The sequence below is a fragment of the Brassica napus genome, chromosome C4, assembly GCF_020379485.1.
Source record: "Brassica napus cultivar Da-Ae chromosome C4, Da-Ae, whole genome shotgun sequence".
Classification (NCBI taxonomy): domain Eukaryota; kingdom Viridiplantae; phylum Streptophyta; class Magnoliopsida; order Brassicales; family Brassicaceae; genus Brassica; species Brassica napus.
In genome coordinates, this window is record NC_063447.1 from 43,510,875 (window position 1) to 43,526,961 (window position 16,087).

At 32.7% G+C, this 16,087-nt stretch overlaps 1 long non-coding RNA gene across 3 annotated transcripts; it reads left to right on the forward strand.

Moving 5' to 3' along the window:
* The first annotated feature begins 1,116 nt into the window (after nucleotides 1–1,116).
* On the forward strand, nucleotides 1,117–15,483 carry LOC106389491. Of its 3 annotated transcripts, XR_007322511.1 has the most exons (7): nucleotides 1,117–2,909; nucleotides 3,058–3,149; nucleotides 3,218–3,488; nucleotides 9,792–9,878; nucleotides 10,518–10,563; nucleotides 12,689–12,848; nucleotides 13,325–15,483. It is a non-coding gene; the product is annotated as an uncharacterized LOC106389491 (long non-coding RNA). The 3 variants fall into 3 exon arrangements; XR_007322509.1 differs by having other exon boundaries at nucleotides 12,689–14,510; XR_007322510.1 differs by lacking the exon at nucleotides 10,518–10,563 and having other exon boundaries at nucleotides 12,689–14,510.
* The last annotated feature ends 604 nt before the right edge of the window (nucleotides 15,484–16,087 follow it).

A 16,087-nucleotide genomic window follows, 5' to 3' on the forward strand; every position in this document is an offset into this window, starting at 1 on the left:
TAGGATAAACTCAGTATCCAGTGCCCATTTCAGATAATTATCTCCTAAGAGATTTAGGGCAGCAAAATCCAAGTTGATTTTCGACATCTCAAATCATATATCAACAAATTTTAGATCTCATAAAATATTTAACATACGACCATAAACAAGACATGCAATCAAGTCAATACATTTTTAATAAGCAAACAAGCCACACGGCCAAAAGTGATATAATGCAATAAGGCCACACGGCCAAAGTGATATATGATGCATAATAAGTCACACAGATTTATCAAGCAAGGGTATCGAACAAACAAGCAATTTCTATATGTTTTCATGAGGCCATATGGTTATAATGCAAACCTAGCATACTGATTCTATATGTAAAGGAGTGGAATTATGGAACCTCAATTTAAAACAATCAGATCATGCAAATGTGATAATAATCAGATCATGCACATAACATAAACATGTTAATCAAGATGATATATGATGCAAACTGGCCACACGGCCAAGTAGATATGATGCACTCAATCTTAGCAATCGGATTCTATATGTTCAAGGGTAATATTAAAACATTCAATCAAGGTTTACCAATTAATCAATTAGTTTCAGGTATGGGATTTAGCTAGACTAACAATCAGATTCAATTAGGTTTTATCAAGACTAGCAATTGGATCAATAATCAAACAGATTCAAGCATTACACAATTTAGGGTTTCGATCCAAAAATAGGGTTTCAATCATGAAAAACCAAAACAATCAGTTTCAAGGCTGATTCTATCAATTTTATTAATCAGTTTCAAGGCTGATATTTATCAGTTTCAAGGCTGATATTAGCAAGATGGAATCAAGCAATCTGATTTTAGGAATACACAAATTAGGGTTTAGGTTTTCAATTCAAAATTAGGGTTTTATCAATCAATCAGCTTCTAGCAAATAATCTTAAACCTTAGAACAGTTGATTATATCATGAAACTATCAACCTAGTATAATATGAAACCTCAAAACATTCAATTCAGATTATGCAATACACGGATTCTATTTTAAGATTTATCAATTCGAATTAGAGTTTATATTATAACAGATTCTAACATGCAATATTAAACCTCAAATCATTCAATAAGGTTATAAAAACTATCAATCCTAACTCACACGGATTTAAACCTCAAAGAAACATTCAATCAATCAAATAAAACAATCTATGCACACGTAATTTAGGGTTTACAGATTTTAGGGTTTCACTTTGAACATTATTTCATTCGATTCTGGGTTCTTAGAGTTTAGGTATACCTTAAACCTTTGATGGGTTGAATGGACCACCAAGAGAATGAGCTTACGTGGACTGGTACAAACTGGAACCTTACGCGGACTGGTCCAGTCCGCGAGTTAGCTTAGGTTGAGCTGATCGGGATCGTTGGTACGCGAGCTGGTACTTGCAGTCAAAGAACTCGTAGATCTGGAACAGTTTGATCACGGACTGGAACAGGCTGATCGTCCAATCTGAAATAGTTGAGGCGTACTGAAACTTGCAGAGATCAGTCCACAGATCGATCTTGTTGAGATCAATGGTCGAATATAGATCAGGGTCATGATCAAAGAGAGGTAATCGATAGAGATTAGGGTTTTAGCAATGGAGAGAGATTTATGGTTTATGGTCGATATTTTAGCTTAGGGTTTTAGAGATCAATCGTGCTGATAACGTGTTGTGAAAGTAATGGAAAAGTCTATCTTTATTCATAACATAGATTCCTTATATAAGAGATTACACCGTCATAGATAAATGGAAAGATTACAAATCATAATCTCTTGGTTATGAGCCATACACAATCCGGTTCATAACGAACCAAATTTATTTGGGCTTTTAAGTTAAGGTAATTATTAATTAAATATACTTGTAAAATACGTGGGTTAATTAGTGGGTTATAGTAGAATTTTCTGTAATTAATAATAAGAGAGTTAGTGGGTTAGAGATCAAAAGTGTGTCAAAACTATATTAAACGTGGTTCAATCATTCGTATTACAGAATGTGCATATATATTAAAAAAAAAATTCTAAATAAAATGTATGTCACCTGACAACCCATTGACTAACATAGGTCCGCCTCTGGTTTTAATCACATACTAGATCCAGACCCGCGCTGTGCGCAGAATATTTTCTCAAGTCTTCGTTAGAGTTTTTAAATTAGTTTATACTATAATTGAATATATGGTTTGTTAACCATATTTATTTGGATATAATATATTTTCTGTATATGTATAGTATTGATGTGTGCGTTTAAATATAGCATATAGATTATACATGTGTTCATTTTAAACGTATAAACAATCATACAATGTAATTGGTTTATTTTGGTTATTGGATTGTAACATCTAATCATATAAGTGCATATAGTTAAGGAGTAAATTTTTTTAAAGTAAATTTTAATTTACTTTATAAAAAATATTAGATTTAAATTTTTATATTTTATAACAACAACTTTCGCAATATCATATTTTTATCTATTAATTATGTGGTAGTACAAATTATGGTTTTATTTATGTAATATTTAAAACCTCATGAGGCCCACAAAACATTAATTGATTAATTGGTAAGATCCATTAGTCTATAAATTAAATGTGTTTATGGACCAGGTCCAATATAATCTAAATTGATTTGTCCAAAAGGCCAGATAATTGAGTCCAATAACACAACAGATTTTTTTCCGGGAAGTAACAAAAAAACGTATCTAAAGTCAACAACTTTTAGCCATTCTTTTGTCGGTGAAAAGATAAGACACCAATATATCTTCGTCTCCCTCTGCTCTTGTTCCATGGAATCGATCCGCACGATTTTACTAATCTGACGACTCAATTCTTTGAGATTAATTGCCACAGATCATTTCCATCCTCATCCATGAGATTTCCTAAGTCGATATCTGTAAGATTTTAGGTAATGATCTTTAACCCTAAGTCGTAGAATTCATCTTATCTTCTTCTACTTCAAAAATTATAAGTCATAGGTTTCTTTTATCTATTTTCATATAAGATATACATGTTTTGTAAGTCTATATCTTAAACGAAACTTCGTTGATTTGTAGCTGAGTCATGACAAACGAAAAGGCTATTTCAAAAGAAGCAAAACCTAAATCAATAACAGAAGCAAAATTCATCAAAGACAATTGCGAAACAGGTTATGTTTTTCAGCTTTTAATATCGTAATTTATATCTAAGATTAACTTGATTGGAGTTTTTGGACAGGTAACAATCAAGTATTCTTAAAAGGACTTAAGAAGAGTTGTAGACAAACCTGCCTTAGCTTATACAAAAGATAAGTTGACAGCAAATATTTATATACTCACGTTTTATCTGTTTGACTTTGAAAAGACTTGTATTTCTTATACATTAGCTAATTGACCTCTTTTATATATGTTTCAGCCAGCTTCTTACAAATCTCTTTCAGAGAGAGTTCTGTTATATATGGATGTATTGAAGAAACAGAGAAAAAAAAAGAGAATTTCAGATAACAAAGGTTAGTACTATCTCGAATTATAGTTAGTGAGCAACCATAATATAAAAATGTTGAATCATTATATGGCTAGACGGTTTAGGATTGTACTAATACTTTACTCTAAGATTGTAATAGACTGGTTTGAAATTGGACTGATTTTGTTACTCTAATTTATTCCTCTATGATTCGTTTACACTTATGGATTGTTAGTATTACTTTGACTGCATTGGTACTGTTCTGATAAAAGTATAACGAAATAGTTTTAGTTAGATGACAAACTGCCATTTATTTAGGATCAAAATAGGATGATCAAGTACATGTTTGGTGAATGATTTATACTATATGGATTTAGTTATTTCATTGATTGTAATTTTCTTTTGGATCAAAACGTGATAATCAATATACACGTTTGGTTTGACTCCAAACCTCTATTAGGTAGATAGAATTCTCTATACTTAACAGTGTATGCTAAATATATAACTAATTGATTGTAATACTTAACTTGAAAGTTCGAAATAAGAAACCAAAACATCAAATAAATATTGTCTTTAAAAAAAATTCAAAACACCAATTCCAAACTCCAAACTAATAAAATGAAACAAACTCCATATAAAACAATTTCATTCCTCTCGTCTAAAGATTATTAAAAATCTCTTTGAAGACAACATTCATAGTCTTCCTTTGTGGCTTCCCCTCTTTATCAACAATCAATATTTTCAATCCTTTCTTCGACGTGACCCTTGATATGGCAACATAGAGCTGTCCGTGAGAGAATACTGGCCTAGGAAGAAATATTCCAACCTCAGATAGTGATTGTCCTTGACTTTTGTTGATGGTTATTGCAAAAGCCACTGATAATGGCAGCTGTCTTCTACGCATCTTGAAAGGAAGTCTTTTATCTGTTGGATTGATCAACAATCTTGGAATATAGACGACCTTACCAACCTTCTCTCCAGTTATGATTCTAGCTTCCACCATAAAATCCATAAGTTGGATAATCTGCAATCTAGTTCCATTCATTAAACCTTCATTAGCATTAATATTCCTTAGCAACATAACAGGACATCCAATCTTCAATCTTAGGCTATGATTTGGTAGGCCAGAAACTTTAATGCTGTTAAGGAAGTCGGTACTGAGGGCGTCATTGTAGACTGAAGCTGTATCAGATGGATCAATACTGTCAGATGAGATGTAAATCATTTCTTCACCTGATGGAAATAACAGAAATATAAAAAAGAAGTTAGTATCTTAACAGTATAACGCCAATCTAAAATTTGTAAAAGAAAATGAACGCCTTACCATCAAGTTTAGATAACATATGATCATTAATCATATTAACATCTTCGTTAGTTGGACATAAAATCGCTCTTTGTTGGAAAAACTTTGGATCCTTCATTCCTCTTAATGAATCAGCATCTCCGTAGATGGCTTGACTTATAGTTTCTATAGGTTCCTTTGGGTCCATAATTAGGAACTCTTCTGGAATATCGATTAATGCTTCCCCATTATTAGGTTCTGCTATTCTCCCATCACCAACAGCCAAAATCCACTCAGAAAATTCTTTCAGATCTTTGGCCTCATGGTCGGTAAGATCATTTGAACACAATCTCATATTCTTAGTTAATTTCAGAACCTTGCAATATTCCCAGAGATATGATGAGTTCATCGCAGACAACACAATCTCAGCCCTACCAGCTCCAGTAATAACAGGAAGTACTTGTCGAAAATCACCTCCAAACACAATAACCTTTCCCCCAAATGGTTTTTGATCTTGATTTCCCATAAGATCATTTAAACTCCTGTCTAAAGATTCAAAACAATGTTTGCTCATCATCGGTGCTTCATCCCAAATAATAAGTGAAGCTTCCTTTAACAAATTTGCTTTATCTGATCCTTGAGGCAATGTACATGTAGTAAAATCATCAGGATTGATAGGTATGCCAAAACGGGAATGAGCAGTCCTACCACCTTGTAACAACAAAGAAGCAATTCCGCTAGATGCTGTACAAAGAACTATATCTCCCCTACACCTAACCGCAGCTGAGAGAAGTTTCCAAAGAAATGTTTTTCCAGTGCCACCAAACCCATCAACAAAGAACATACCGCCTCTCTGTTCCACAACGGCACTAATGATCTCATCATATATCTTTCTTTGTTCATCAGTCATCAAAAGAATATCTCTATCATGAGTGGCTTGCATTGCTTCAAGATTATAGCTTAGTTCATCCAAGATCAAAACATTCTCGATCGTTTTGGCATTTTCAGGAAGCTGTGGCATAGATTCATATAAGGAGAGTGAACTCCCACTCCTTTTCATAAGCTTCTCAATCTCTATGAGAGCATATAATTTCTTCTCTTTGTCACTTAGTATAAGTCCTGCAAAATAATATTAAAACATTATAAATATAGTGAACCTGTGCGATCTCATTAAAAAAAAATTGTAATAAAATTCACAATAAACCTTTAAAAACGTTTGTAATTCCTTATAAAAGTAAAAACAACGTGGTATTGTACCTGGCCTATTGAAATGCACTCTGCGGTTATACTCGATATCTTCAGATAACAGTTCCCAAGTTTTTTCCCAAACCACCTCTGGCTGACACAGACTATCTGACAGAAGCATCATAACAAAAAGATCACGAACAACAGCTGCAGTACTATCGTAACTACGCCTGACTAAGTCATCGATATACTCCTGGTCATCATCCAATATTCCTCGAGCATAGCATGCGTCTTTGTACCGCTCATAAACCACATCATCATAGGTTTTAATATCCTGATAACTGGTCGGACCTTTGACATAGTTTAACAGCACTCTCAAATAATAAGAACTTTCTTGTTTACGTGGGGCATAATTAATTCTTCCAACGCTGAATCCTTGCTTCCTTCTACTGAACTTCTTCTGGGTCTTCAAATAGGTGTAATAGTTGGGAATCTGAACATACGTCAGGGTCCGAGCAAAAGCATCAGCCTTACACAGCTCAAACCAAGCCAAAAACATTGTGTTTTCAATGAGCTTACGACCAACCACTTCCTTTAGTTTGTCCCTCCCTTTGAAGATAATGTTTTGTTTCCCTGGTAGATGAAATGATAGCTTCTCAACCGCTGTGGATCTATAATGTATAGGGAATTTAAAAATCCTCCAAGCTCCTTCACAAGTAGAAACATATCTACAAAAAAAAAAAATTAAGTTAGAAATATCAGAATAAAAGCATAACATCGTATGACAATTATGTAGATATCAGTATTCATTTAATAATGTACCTGCAATCAAAGAAATCCTTTATTTCATTCTTTTTAATCTCCACATTCTGTTTCAATACACCACCATCATTCCCTATCGATGAGGTCTCTGCTGCTAAGTTTGGTAAAGGTTGATTTGTAACTGCTGTTGGCTCCACTTGTGGACCTGGTGGTGGTTCGACAACCACAGTTATACGGTCTGCTCCTTTATTAATGTATTTAAACAAATACTTAATAGAACCAGTCTGGTTGCACCACTCTACATTTATATGAGCTCGGTAACGAAGAGAGAGTTTCTTGTTGTAAGGGATGACCCATCTGTTATCACATTTCAAACCGTTCTTCTCAACATAACGATCAGATTGCTCACGTCTTCTATAAACCGGAAATCCATCTTTTTTCACCATAGTATTCTCAGCGAAATGTTTAGGAAAACTCTTCTGGCACTTCCCATTTTCCATACATGGTGAATTCATATTAGCAGCTCCACATGGACCATGAATCATCATATCCTTAACAACATTGTAAAGAGCAGGATCAGATGTTTTGTCTGGGATCTCAGCTGATATGATTTTATCAATGTCTTCTGTTTTTAGAAATTTGGAGGAAGGATGCATAAAAAGTAGAATGTGAGCATGTGGCAGACCTCTTTTTTGAAACTCAACTGTGTACATAGCTGAAAGATTGAAAATAACAACAAAATTATTGTAAGCCCACGCTGATAACACAAAAATCTAACAAAAAATCTCATATGCTTGAAAACGTTATTTGAATAAGTCAGAAATAGATTTAAAAAAACTTACATGAAGCGACTTTTCCCAAAATATGCTTCTTTGTTAGATCATTCATCAAGCTGTCGAGTTTCATCTTAAACATCCGACAAATAATTTCCGGCCTGTCATCTGATTGCAAGCCTCGTTTCTGATTAAATCTTGTAAGTTCAGGCCATTTTGGATTGCATGTGAATGTGATGAAAAGGTCTGGAAAACCAAAATGTCTACAAATGGCCATAGCGTCTAAGTACATATTCTTCATGTATCTTGGACCGCCAGTAAATGTAGCTGGCAGAAGAAATTGCTGACCTTGCTCGTTCATAGTTGTCTGACCAGCATTCTCAGACTCCTTGATAGAGTCGTAACTATCTGAACGCAAGCATGTCTGATTAAGCTTCAAATACCTCAGTCTGTTAGATTCAATTGTAGTATAGGCATCGACTATGAATTGTTGAAATAACCTTCTTGAGTAAAGCAGGGCATGAGACTCATTTTCTCGCTCTTGCAACCGGAAAGCAAAAAACTGCCTCATACTAATAGAATCTTTTTTGAGTTTCTTTGAAGCCTCTGTGACACCCTTCTTAATTCCAACCCTGAAACCATCCTCACCATACACAAATAATAGAGGATATTGAAGTGCTAGATAGGAAATATGAATCTCATCAATCCTTGTTAGTCGTCCACACTTATGCTGCAGAACAATATCCCTCTTATCCATTCCCAAATTAAAATCACCAGGTATCAAAGCAGCAACCTCGGATGCTGTTGGCATATTATATGTCCTTCCATCATTGTCGCTTCTACTGATAATTCGCATGTGAAAAGTCTTTTCAGGATTCATTCGAAATCTCTCTTTTGCTGATCGAAACTGGGCAACATATGGGTTCACATCATTCAACATCTTGATAATCTGCTCAATAATTTCCTTCTTCAAGCTATCTTGCTTGCGTTTTGATGAGTTTTTTTTGCCTTTGCTGAAAACAAAAACAAAATACGAATCATCTTTTCTATTAATACAAAACGATTTGGCAAAAAGTTAACCTCATAAGTTGTTCAAAATAATATTAGTTACCTGAGAGCATTAGATCTGTTTTCTACTTCATTCTCTGTGTCAACAATGTATAACTGCCCAAACTTGGCATAGTCTCCTTCATTAGGTGTTAGACTTCCTGTTAAATGATAGTTTTCACCATGAAGCTGAAACATTTGGGGTCCTGGTCCCTTTTTTACAGAGTTCTCAACTTTTCCACCAAGAGAAGTGAATGAGAAAACCATATTATACGCTCTAGTATTCCTTTGAAAATGCTTGCTAAGCTTATCATTTCCTGTAAGAAGCTTCATAAGAACATCAGGGGGTTTCTTTAAATATGGCAGCTGAACCTGACATTGCATGCAACACAATGTAAATATAGGTTTTCGTCTATATTTGGTCTTATTAATGCGTTCGCCATACCACATGATAGCTCCACAATGAACACAAGTATGTGTTGGGTCACCCTCGTCAATATAATCTGGTTAAAAAGTAGTGATGTTGGTTAGCAAAACATATTCCACATTTTAGAAATAACTTTTATGATCAAACTAACCATCTTCTTTGGGTGATACTGGTTTCACTTTTGCTTTTGGCTCAGAGAAGTTTTTTTTGAACAAAGCAGCCAGAAAACTAACTCTATCAGACTGATTGTCTTTTACTGGTTCCAGATCAATAGATGGTTGTTCATCATCTGAAGTATCAGTATCACATTGTTCCTGACTACTACATTCGAATTCCAGATCACTATATTCATCCATAGTGGCTTGAAAAGCTGAAAATATATAAAAAAATTATAGTATCACAAATAAAATGTAAGAATCAAATAAGAACAACTATATTACCTTCATTTTCTTGATCATCGTTTGGAAGTTCATGCTCTGTAACAACATTTTTTGATGTTCCTGAATTCCTTGTTGTGTCTCTGGTTTTTGTTTCTGAAAATGTATGATTTGGTGTATGTTGTTTTTCAAACGTGACTTGGCTTGCATTGGATTGTGTTGCTCTACTTGAGATGGCTGCATAGTAAAAAGATTCAACACATGTTCTACCTTATGTCACTATTCTTTTTTTTCAAAACAGTACTTAAAAGGGATAAGTTCAAATAAGACATGCCGTTCGGTATTAGACTCCTCTGACTGTGATTAGGGTTGCAGTTATTGTATTTGTCAAAACAAACTACACCAAATAACAACTCAGATGAGTGTTTAATGATAACAAAACTTAGTATATCAACATAAGACCAATATATAATATATAAACCTCGTTTGTTTGTAGGATTTGACGCAGTTACTTGGGCTTGGAACCTTGATGCAAAGTTCGACCGAATATCATTCAGCAGTCTTGGAAAAACAGTACTCAAAGGTACATCTCTTGTTTTGTCAGAAACTGGTTTCTGTTTGTATTGTGTTTGTGAACGTTTCCGATAATCAGCTCTGGTGGGAGTCGGGTGCTTTCTTTTCATTCTGTTCATATAAATGGTTAAGTATTAGAATAGTGGTTGCATCAAAATTTCCCTCGTACGATCATGTTAACAACATATATTGCTTATCGTCATCTTTAGAGAAGTAGCAGAGTAACCTATTCGATAGTTTTGAGATAGGTTTTTAATTTTATGGATGACTGCTCTACGTTTTGATGCTAAATTTTTCGTGTATTTGTGTAACCTTGTTTAAATCTTAACACTTTGAAAGTTTTCAAGTCTAAGTAATGGCGGGCTGATAAAAAATTTAAATGAGAATAATATCAGTTAAGATTCCTTATATGTGCATAAGAACGCATATTTCAAAGATCATAAGAATATTGTGGGTTTAGATACAGTATAATAAGTTTAGAAACTATCTTAACCGATTTGCATAGAATATCCCGTTGTTTCACAAAACTGCAAGGGTTATATTTAAAAATTATTCTATATTATCTGATATTGTTTTGATTGTATATGCGTTTATCAAATTATATTTATTTGATATTTACGGGATTCTATATGATGTTAACATGAAGTAGGAAATGCGCAGTGATAACAGGAACTATGAATTACCACGAATTTAAAGTAAGTCTAAATTCCCGTTTGTGTTTTAAGAAAATTTATTTAATCACTTAACATTACTTTATTTGGTACACTAAAATATTGAGTAATATACTGCACTATTTATAGTTTCCTAATAACATATTTTCAAAGTCATATACTCAACTTTTGAAGTCGATGAAATCATAATTAATAGGTTAAAACAATTAGACAAACTAAAAGGATTCGTATGGATAACTTGAAGAAGAATAAAAAAAATTATCTTTATTAGAAGTCCCATAATTATTGAAAAAACCAAATAAAAATAATAAATTGAAATTAAACAAATAACATCAAAGTAAAAAAACAAATAAAGAAGAAAAATTGAACATAAAGTGTCCACCAAATTAAATTTCACGAAGCTTCAAACTACTCCCCATTATTCTTTTCCACCTTAATGATCTTGAAGCATTGTTTCTTTGAAGTAGAAGAAAGGTCGTCGAGATCACTGTCTACTCTTCGTTTTGAGAGTGGAGTTGAAGACAAACATGTGTTGTCTTCACTTTCAATACTGATCAGCGACACCTAAAAATGTATAAAAATATAAGGAGACAAATCTATATATGATTAATACATAAATACTTCAAAAAAAAAATTAACAAACCGGTCCAGATGAACGATCAGAAGAAACAACATTAGTCAGAGTATCGTCATCCTCAGTTATTATTTCATCAGCACCCCAAGTTTTCCCGATAGCAAAAATATCAGCTCCATAGTCGACATTGTCTTTGTTCACGTAGACACCAAATTTGTAAGTTTTCCCAATAAGATCATTAATAACATCTGGTAAGTCTTCAGGATCCTCAACCTAAATAGAAAATTATCAAACATTTCAAAACTGACGAAACCAAAAATTATAAAAAATTAGAGGCATTAAATGAAGGCTTATATACCTCATCTAGAGAACCACCTAGGAGAACATCAGCACTTACTCCCAAAATTGGTTCAGCAACAGTATCAAGCAGCATCACTCTAGTTTCACCATAGTCATCCTTTATAAGAAGATGTAGTTTAAACCTAATTGGAAGTGAAATAAATTAGCAATTCATAGTAGATTATCTATTCTTAAAAATAAAGTTTAAGATACATACTGTGGTGCAACATTCGTCACAGACTGGTGGCATCCATCACAACGCCACAGATGTTTCACAGGCACCACATCCCTCTTGGTAATGTCGGTTACTTTTTTGAAGTTGCACTTAACACAACCAAAATAATACCATGCCCAATCTGTGTCTATTGCATGAACAGTTGCCTTAACAATGCATTTCTCGACCTAAAAATTCAGAATCAGTATTTATTAAATCAATACTATTAACATTAAAAAGATAATAATGAATATTGTAAACATAACCTCAGTTGCCATTATGATATCTAATACTGATCTCTCTGGATAAAGAGACCATTTATCAATCTGGCGCTTCTTTCCTTTTGGTTTCACGACATCACGGGTAACAGTAGAGAGAGCAAGCTCATTAGTTGGCAGCCTTAGATAATCTTGCACATCGAAACCGTCAGGATTTATCACCACACTTGAAGTTTCAAAGGCATTTGTTATCTGGACTTGTCCTATAACATATGAAAATATTATTGTAGCGTATAGAAACATATACTAAATATATAATTTAAGAACTTACCCTTGTAAACATTAATTTTAGCATATCTTACTAAACAGAGAATATTGTTCTCTTCAGCATTTTTGTAAGCAGCTAGAACTTGTTCAGCAAAACGACCCCATAGACAACAGGCTATGTTTTGATCACTGAAAATATATGTATAAGTTAAAAATTATAGAACAAATGTTTGATTCAAAGAATTATAGAACATACGTTAGATATATATTAACTTACCATGTATCTGTCAAAGTAAGTTCCAGCTTCTTCTTTTCTTTACCAAGCACTTGAACAACTTCAATGTCTCCAACATCTACCGCTTGGCCAATAACATCTACAACCATATAACAGGATAAAATATTAGTTTATATAAAGCAAATCAAATAGAATAATAAGATAACAAATAGTGCTTTACCAATCAAAAAATTTGAATCAAGACTCCCGTTAATGATTGATTGGAAAGGTGTTAGTGACAAAAAATTATCATCATTTTCCAGAGAGGACTCGCTGACAGTGGAATTGCCTACGATGGACATCTTGAATCTATGACTCGTTGCTCTGTACTTCTTGGTAGCTGGGTGAAGAGTGAAATTCTCGAGGAACCTCCATTCACCAATCTTAAATTTCCTAACACGAGCAAAGAAGAGCCTCTTGCAGGTACAATGTATCTTGAATCCCTACAATAACAAATAATCATACATTGGTTTAGTCATTGGCAAAAAAAAACGATTTGAACAAAATCGGTTTTAAAAGAAATAGACACACCATCTTATCTGCGAGTATGAACTCGAGAGAGTCTCCACCAGAATAGTTCGAGTGTTGTGTCCACGAATGAAGGACTTTGACTTCAACCTTCCAAGTAGTCTTAAATGGTTTGACATTGTTCAACATAGTGATCGCGTTGTTTGTAACCATAGCCATATTAGTCTCTTTTTAATAGTGAGGTGTGGAGAAATGTTAAGGTGGTAGAAGATTATTTATAGTGTTTTGGTGCTAAATGCGTAGGTTTAATGACGATGGAAAGGCATATTCGGATTTCCATATATTATGGTGCTGTGCATTTTTTTTGAAACTATTATATAAAGTTAAGATATGAAATCTAGAATAACGTGTCTTCCAAACTTGATTAATAGGAAGCTTGAATATCCAGTATAAAATCTTGCGAGGAATATATTCAGTTTTCAAGTTTAAGTTGGCCGAGGTTTTTTGCTTGGAAGAAAAGTTAGTTTAGATTTGATCAAATATATTTTTAATACTGTTATAATATTCGGACTAATGATTGTATTAAGGAAAATATTGAAACCAAATTAAGTTGTGAGATATTATTTAGTTATGGAATGAACGTTATTGTAGATTTGATCAAATCTATTGTTAATATTGTTAGAATATTCTAGATGATTAGATATACATGGACGCTTTTAACGCGGGATAAGAGATACATAACCAACAATTATTTTTAATTTAATTTGGAATCGACAATACCGGCATATTCGGATTTCCATATATTATGGTGCTTTGCATTTTATTTGAAACTATTATATAAAGTTAAGATATGAAATCTAGAATAACGTGTCTTCCATACTTGATTAATAGGAAGCTTGAATATCCAGTATAAAATCTTGCGAGGAATATATTCAGTTTTCAAGTTTAAGTTGGCCGAGGTTTTTTGCTTGGAAGAAAAGTTAGTTTAGATTTGATCAAATATATTTTTAATACTGTTATAATATTCGGACTAATGATTGTATTAAGGAAAATATTGAAACCAAATTAAGTTGTGAGATATTATTTAGTTTGGAATGAACGTTATTGTAGATTTGATCAAATCTATTGTTAATATTGTTAGAATATTCTAGATGATTAGATATACATGGACGCTTTTAACGCGGTATAAGAGATACATAACCAACAATTATTTTTAATTTAATTTGGAATCGACAATACCGGTTATTTGCTTGAACCAAAGTTGGTCTGTTTTTAATATTTCGTTTGAAGCATATTAAATAGCGTGTATCCATTATTATTGTAACACTTTAGAAAGGGCCCAAAACTAAATGACAACTTTCAACGGTAGATAAAAATAGGACTCTAAATTAATAGAGTAGATTTTTCCTAACTACTTGTTTGTCTATTTCAGAAAATCCGGTTCCCCGAAGAAATAAAAATTTCTTTTATAAATTTTGGTTGTACGGGTTTTTGGCTCCCACATTTAGATGCATTATCTTGTTTGTTTTCTAAATTTATTGGTCTATTTGGAATAGACAAATTTAAATACTTAAGACAAATTTAGGTCCTAATTAAATATATTAAATTAGGGGAAAACATAATTTTAGTTGGTGTATATCCCAGTCTTGAACCACTGCAACAATACGACATAAAAAGTGACCGTATTTCTGACGAGTGAAAGTTTCATGCATAAAATTAATCAACCAATTCATTTTGTGTGTATCTTCTTTCAACAAAACACGGTTTGACAAGTCATGCTTCCAGATGATGCTCGATTACGTTCATCCATTTTTTTTTGTTGTTGTTGAAAATGTAATATTTCCCCCGTTCCATTAAATTTGTAATTTTAGTATTTTCACACATTTTGAAAATAAAGTTACAATACTAACAATAACCCTAATTAATGCATAGTTTATAATAAAATTGTTATATATAGTTATTGTCTTAATTAATATGGATAAAATAGGCAAAAGCTATAAAGATACATCAAACACACACAAAATATTATCTTTAAAATTTCCAAAACTACAACCTTCATGAAACGGAAACAGTATTATATATATATATATAAAAAAAAGAGTGCGACAAAGTGAATTTGAAAATCCAAAGAGTTTGTTCTGTGAAACCGAAGAAGCGTAATAGTAATTGTGTATGTATAGAACAATTTGGCTTTTCTAATGCACATATTTTCAGAATATATGTGTCAAGCCATATGTGGTTTCTGTAAGCGGATCTATGCATGTACTTGAAAAGCATTCAAAATCAAAAAAAGGAAGAGGTTGGAGATGCAAAAATCAGCTGTACATCATGAATCAGATTTAAGTATAGAATCTGCTGTCAAGTATACGGGTGAAATGATTAAAGATGAGACAGAGCTAAAGACTTAAAGACGGGATTAGCGATCAAGTCAGCATAAATGCAGCAATCACTTGAGAAAAAGAATGCAGAGATTCACTTTGGAGAATGGAGATCTTGTCTAGAATGTTTATTAAAAACTTATAAACTTTATGGAACTTACCATTTTGGAGATTTAGTAAATATCTTTTAGAAGGCTAGGTTAGCCGATTGAGTGAAAGCGCAAATGACTAAGAGGGGAAGTTTTAAGATTTTGTCAGTGTTTTTAAACCCGACCGAACCGGCGGTCGGACCGGATTGAACCATGAACCAAAAATAATTCGGGTTTTGTTAATGATAAAACCCAACTAAAATCAAACCAGTTAAAAACCTTTATCGAACTGTAAAAAACCCAGGAACCGACGTCCCAAAGAACCAGTCAAAATCTGGTTCGTATATAAGCCAAAATTTTGTTAATGAAACAATTAATTTTTTTTCTTTTTTAAGTAAAAACTAGATCTCGATCCGCGCAACCGCGCGATTTTTGTTTCCGTTTATTTTTATATAAATATTTTGTTTTCAATTCTAAATTGGTATATATTATAATATATATGTGTTTATCAATTTTTAAAACATAATAAGTTTACTGTATATTTTTTTCATTGAATAGATTATTTCAAACTTTCACATGTATTTGTATCTTCATCTACATATATATTTTCAGATTATTATTTAATTATTAAAATCGTAACTATATATATAAAGATTAATAAAATATTGGTTTATTGTCATATTCAAAGATATTGTAACATTTTAAAAATTTAGAAAGTTTTTAAAAA